This window comes from Microtus pennsylvanicus, chromosome 18, assembly GCF_037038515.1.
Source record: "Microtus pennsylvanicus isolate mMicPen1 chromosome 18, mMicPen1.hap1, whole genome shotgun sequence".
Lineage (NCBI taxonomy): Eukaryota > Metazoa > Chordata > Mammalia > Rodentia > Cricetidae > Microtus > Microtus pennsylvanicus.
In genome coordinates this window covers 2,643,050-2,649,049 of record NC_134596.1, presented here as the reverse complement: position 1 = coordinate 2,649,049, position 6,000 = coordinate 2,643,050, and the positions used below count along the sequence as shown (strand labels likewise).

At 52.1% G+C, this 6,000-nt stretch overlaps 1 protein-coding gene across 4 annotated transcripts in view; it reads left to right on the top strand.

The window, feature by feature from the left end:
* The first annotated feature begins 4,456 nt into the window (after positions 1 to 4,456).
* The window catches only part of Myh14 (myosin heavy chain 14), a 60,560-nt gene continuing 59,016 nt past the window's right edge, over positions 4,457 to 6,000 (top strand). For 2 of the 4 annotated variants that reach the window (XM_075953188.1, XM_075953186.1), the window contains exon 1: positions 5,791 to 5,929. The gene's annotated coding sequence lies outside the window, so the exon portion shown is untranslated. Of the gene's footprint in view, positions 4,502 to 5,790; positions 5,930 to 6,000 lie in introns of those variants that run through there. The other 2 variants (XM_075953189.1, XM_075953187.1) reach the window with 2 other exon arrangements.

The following is a 6,000-nucleotide window of genomic DNA, read 5'->3' as shown; positions in this document are numbered from 1 at the left end:
TAGCTATCACTCCAGTATCTACTTTTTTGTTTTTAGATTTGTTTTTAATTTTTTTGTTGTTGTTTTTTTTGAGACAAAGTTTCTCTGTGTAACAGCCCTGGCTGTACTGGAACTCACTTTGTAGACCAGGCTGGCCTTGATCCGCTTGCCCCTGCTTCCCGAGTGCTGGGATTAAAAGTGTGTGCTACCACTGCCTGGCCTGTTTTTAATTTTTTTCTTATGTGAGCCAGGCATAGTGATGCACACCTTTAATCCAAGCAGAGGCAGGTGGATCTCTGTGAGTTTAAGGCTAGATAGAGAATTCTAAGACAGCCAGAGTTACCTAGGGAGACCCTGTTATGAGTATGTGTGTACCCTTGCCTGTGTTTATGTGCACCGTGGGAGTGCTGTGCCCTTGAAGGCCAGAAGAGGGCACTGGCTAACATGGATGGAGTTACAGGTGGTTGTGCGCTATCTGCTGTAGGTGCTGGAAACAACTCTAGGTCCTCTGCAACATCAATCACTCTTAACTGCTGAAATAGCTTTCTAATTCCAATTTTTAGTTTTTTAAAAAAGATTTGAGGGCTGAAGAGAAGACTTGGGAGTAAAGAACATGCACTGCTCTTGTGTGTGTGTCCTGTGGTGGTGTGTATGTACAAGTGTGTGTGTGTCCTTCTGTGGGTGGTGTATTTGTACAAGTGTGTGTGTCCTTCTTGGGTGGTGTATTTGTACATGTGTGTGTCCTTCTGTGGGTGGTGTGTATGTACATGTGAGTGTGTGTGTGTGAGTGTGTGTGTCCTTCTTGGGTGGTGTATTTATACGTGTGTGTCCTTCTTGGGTGGTATGTATGTACATGTGAGTGTATGTGTGTGTGTGTCCTTCTTGGGTGGTGTATTTGTTCATGTGAGTACATATGTCCACAGAGGCCAGAGCAGGGTGTCATCTCTTGGAATAGGAGTTGTTTTTAGTCTTTCAATAATGTGTTTACTATTAGTGGAGAGGTGTGTTAGTGCAGGACACCCACATGCATGTGTGCAGGGCAAAGAACAATTTTCAGGAGCCGATCCTGTCCCCAGGCTTGAACTCGGGTCATCAGGCTTGCCAGCAGCACCTGTCCCAACTGAGCTTTCCTGCCATGTCCCTTATTATGACATTCCTGCCCATGAGTGTGCATGAGTGAGTGCGTGTTGACAAGGCATGTGTCAGAGAACAGTATGGGGTGCCTTTCTCTCCTTACACTTCATGGGTCCCAGGAATGGAACGCGGGGCATCAGGCTTGGTGGCCAGTGCCTCGTGACCATCAGGCAGTCCTGATTTGTTTTTGTGACACAGTCTCGGTGTGTAGCCCTATCTGGCCCAGAACTCACTATGTAGATCAAGTTGGTCTCACACATAGCCTCTCCAGCTTTTGCCTCCTGATGTGGGTTCAGGAGGCTGAAGTCAGCTTATGGGGCTTGGTGGCAAACCCTTTTCCCCTGGCAAGTCATCTTGCTGGCCTGATGTTCGTTTTCTTGATTATGGTCATTCTGACTGGGGTCATATGGAACCTTGAACTCTGGATCCTTCTGCCTCCACCTCCAAAGTGCTGGAATTGCAGGTATGGGACACTCCACCCAGTTTATGTGATACCGGGGACTGAAGGCAGGACTTTGTGCATGCGGGCAAGCACTTTACCGACTGAACTTCACCCCACACAAAATCTTTTATTATTGTATAATGTCTTAGCGCCTTGCTTGTCTTACCCACACCTTTCAGCCTTTTTGCTCAGTTCTGTGGACTCAGGCCATACTGAGGGCTGGGATTCAGGAAGCTTCCATGCTCTCCTTCCTTCTTTCTGTCCACACATATTTGGGTGTTCCATTCCTCTTTACCATTGATTTTCCTCTCTGTTGCAGCTTACCTGCCCATGGGGACTGTGATGGTTTGAATAAAAATGACCCCCAAAGGCCTGTGGAGAGCAGCACTGTGAGGGGTGGGGCTCTGTTGAAGGAAGTGCATCACTAGGGTGGGCTTTGAGGTCTCTGAAGTTCAGGCGAGGCCTAGAGTGTCAGTGTCTCTGCTTGCTGCCCGTGGATCTTGATGTAGAACTCTTAGCTCTCCAGCATCATGCCTGCCTGCATGCTTCTCCTCATGAAGATAACGGGTTTTCCTTTATAAGAGTTGCTACCATCATGGTGTCTCTTGTAACAACAGAAGCCCTGAGACAGGTAGCTTCATAAGGAGAAGATTAGCCCCAGACAGCCAGGGGCTCACAATATGATGGGGAGAACCCGCAGGTGGTGTCGGGTGTGTGTATGTCAAGATCTCCTAGGAGACAGGTTGGGACTTTACCCCAAGCATGTATTCTGTCTGGTGTGATGGACGATGTGTGGAGGGCTTTGAGGAAAGGGCATGCTTTCTTTGGAACTGGTTCTTTGGTCTTGCCTTGCCTCTGATGGTACAGTGGAGACAGGAAGTGATCTCACCGAGGCAGCCGGGTCTCTGTGCCCACACCTGTAAAATGGGCACGATAGCAGGGCCAACTGCATGGCACTGGTGGGGTCCATATTGTGGGATTTAATTTGAGGGCTTAGAACGGTGAGTGCTCTCTCTAAATAAGAGCAGACATTTAAGTGGTATGGAAAATCCTCAGTGGGGCTGGAGAGATGGCTCAGAGGTTAAGAGCACTGACTACTCTTCCTGAGGTCCTGAGTTCAATTCCCAGCAACCACATGGTGGCTCACAACCATCTGTAATGAGGTCTGGTGCCCTCTTCTGGCCTGTAGGCATACATGTAGACAGAACAGTGTATACATAATAGATAGATAGATAGATAGATAGATAGATAGATAGATAGATAGATAGATAGATAGATGAAAATCCCCAGTGGAAGGAAGCCTGTATGACCTCACGTGTGGTGGCACACATTGGCGATTCCAGCATTCACGAGGTGAAGAGAGTCATTCTCCTCTACATAGCCAGTCCCATGTCTCCTCAGACTGAGCAAGCGGAGCTCATGCTACCTCACGTAACAGGCCAGTAAAGACATGATGACATGACTGGTTGCTAGGAAGATTGAGCAGGCTGATGGCGTCACTAGGCAGCAGGAAGGTTGGCTGGCCACAGGGGCCTGGGCTATCACTTCCAAATGGACAACAGAGTGCCAGGATGGCCAGGACTCAGAAATGAAGGAGCAGGCCTGCACCCACTGGCTGCTCCTCTGGAGGACCCTGGTTCAATACCCAGCACCCTTATGGCAGCCTGCAGTCATCTGTACCTTAAGTTCCAGGGACTCTGATGTCCTCCTCTGGCCTCCGACAGCACCGCGTGTACATAATACATGTGCATATGTGCAGGTGAAACACCTATACGCACTGCATAAAAATACACACGGAACAAGGACTGGGAGGACTAGCGTATGCACGCAGGTCCAAGTGCTTAAGGGGCTAAGAAAAAGCAGGGGCTAAGCAGCTGGGAGACAGGTGGGGTGTGGCTATGTGGCCAGGGCCTTGGGGCCTTTGGTATTTGTTTGTTTACTTTTTATTTATTTTTGCAGCAGTGTGATTTGAAGCATCCTTAGGTTTCTTTCTGTAGAGACAGGATCACACTCCATCGCTCAATTGCTTTGTTTCAACCCATGACCTCAAACGCACTGCAGTCACCCCGCCCCCAAATGTCGGGGTGATAGATGTGATCCTCAAGACGAGGTCGGGGTTTTGTTTTTATTTTCTATAACAGGGTCTCCTGTAACCTAGCCGGCCTAGAATTCTTTATGAAGCAAGGGTGACCTTTAGGTAGCCAGAGGGCGAGGGCTGGGATGACTAGCAGGTGCCACCACGCCCAGTTTACACAGTGCTGGGATGGAACCCAGGGCTTCGGGAATGCTAGGCAAACCTTTACCACTGTGTCCCAGCCCAAGATGAGGCTCTCAATAGCCCCAATTTAAAGACTTCAGGGACATTATATAGTGGAAACACTCTACCTAGCTTTGAGCATACGACAGGCGCTCAATAAATAACAATGTTGACCCAGGCAGTCGCCATCCATCTGCATAGAGCCTGCTCACGGTCTGCGTTCCACAAAAGCGACATCTCCTTAGTGTGTGTCCGCGCGCCGGCTCCCCGGGGACCCAGGCATTCCGGCCTCCTGCCGCCCCGTCCGTGCACGCACAAAGGCGTCCATTCATGGCTGTGTACAAAGCGGCCCATTCACCGGGTCCCCTTCAACCAGCGGCTCCCGGCCGCTCCCCGAGCCTCTTTATTGGTGCCTCCCGCTGGCCATCAGGCCCGAGCCCCTCCAACGGCCGCCCACTCTCTCGGCCAGGTTCTTTTCCCACGCCTGGCACGCTTCGCCAACTTCTGATTGGCCAGGCGTACCAGCCACTCCTTTTGATTGGACAGAGCTGAGCCTCGGGGATGGGGTCGGAGCGGGCCGCAGCGAGTGCTGATTGGTCCGTGGTGCCCACCTGTGGGCGGGGCTGTCCCACGCAGGCCCCTCCCCCTTTTCTGCCCAGGCCGAGGCCTCTGGACCGCCCTGGGCGCCGGTGAGTGTCCGGGGCCCCCGCAGTGCGTCCGGGGCGGTGGTGCCAGGGGCGGCCAGGCCAGGGGAGGCCGGAGCCGTCGGACTGTGCTGGGGGCCACGGGGAGGGGTGGGCCGGGGCATTCACTGTGGGTGCAAGCGAGCCCGGGGTCGAGGAAGGGTAGAAGGGGTTGCAGTCACCCAGCCTTGCTTCCCACCGCGTGCCAGGGATCCTGGGGTCCTCTCTGAAGGAGTCACCCGGTCTGTTCTGCAGAAAGGGAAACTGAGGCAGTGCTTGGAACTTTGTGTGATAGAACACCTGAGTCATGGTCTCCTGTCCCTAGCTCCCCGGACGACCGTGAATAGGAGGGAATAGCTGTGGACCAGAGAGAGAGGGAAGGACCAGGGGCTGAGACGGATGTATCTGTCTGAGTGTCCCAGTTTGTTTTGTTTTGACTTGGTTTAATTAATTTTTCTGAGACGGGTTCTCATTCTGTAGTTTAGCTAGCCTGGAGCTCACGGTGTAGACCAAGCTGACCTCTAGTCCCAACCTTCCCTGCCTGAGTCTCTCTATGCTGCGCCACTACGCACAGCCAAGTCATATCCGAACACCCTCACAATGGACTTGGGCACTTTAATTCGTAACTGAGAATGGAGTTGAGGTGGTTTCTGTAGTCCCCATTTCACAGAGTAACTGGGCCGTGGTGGCGAATGGAGGGACCTGATGTGCCTGGCCATGTGGCTCCCTTTTTTTTTTTTAAATAACACCACAGTAGTAATCAGTAGTTCGAGACCAGCCTCAGCTACACGACCAGTTCCAGGCCAGCCTTAGGCTGCCTAAGACCCTGTACCAGAAAAACAAAAAAGAAAATAAAGTGTGTAAGTCAGAACTCTTTACATCTTCTAAGGAGAAAACTATAAGTTTCTGGCAGACACACCTACCCTATGCTTCCTCTTCAGTTCACCCTAAAGAGACCCAAGCCCCCATAGCAGACATAGCATTTTGACATCGTACCTAAGGATTGGGGTGCCTCACTTCCAGTGTTGAGGAAGCTGAGGTTCAGAGGTAATAAATGATAAAACAGCAGTCTAGGTCCCTTTTCCCACATGATTTTTATTGATTTCGTGAGCCTCAGTTCCTAGCGAGGAGAGCGGAGGTCCAGAAGGCCGGAGAGGGATTCGAACCCTAGGCGTGTGCAGGCTGGCTCTGCGCCGGACTTTCACCTTTATCTGCCGCCGCCCACCTGGCAACAGGTTTTACCTCTGGCTGGCTGCCGCTCCAGGCCCCACCCCCTTGCCCAGCCCGGCAGGTGTCGGGTGATGTCAGAGGCCGGTCCCACCTCCTGACGCTAGAGGCCCCGCCCCTCGCTGGACCGCAGAGCCGGCCTCACCTGGGTGCTGGAGAGGATCTGGACTCCAAGGCCTCCCCATCTCTCCACCGCCAGGCGCCCAGGTATCCTCGGGGGTCCACGGAATAGAGGAGGCAGGTCACAGGACACTTGATCAGGAGGAGAGGGGGTTAGG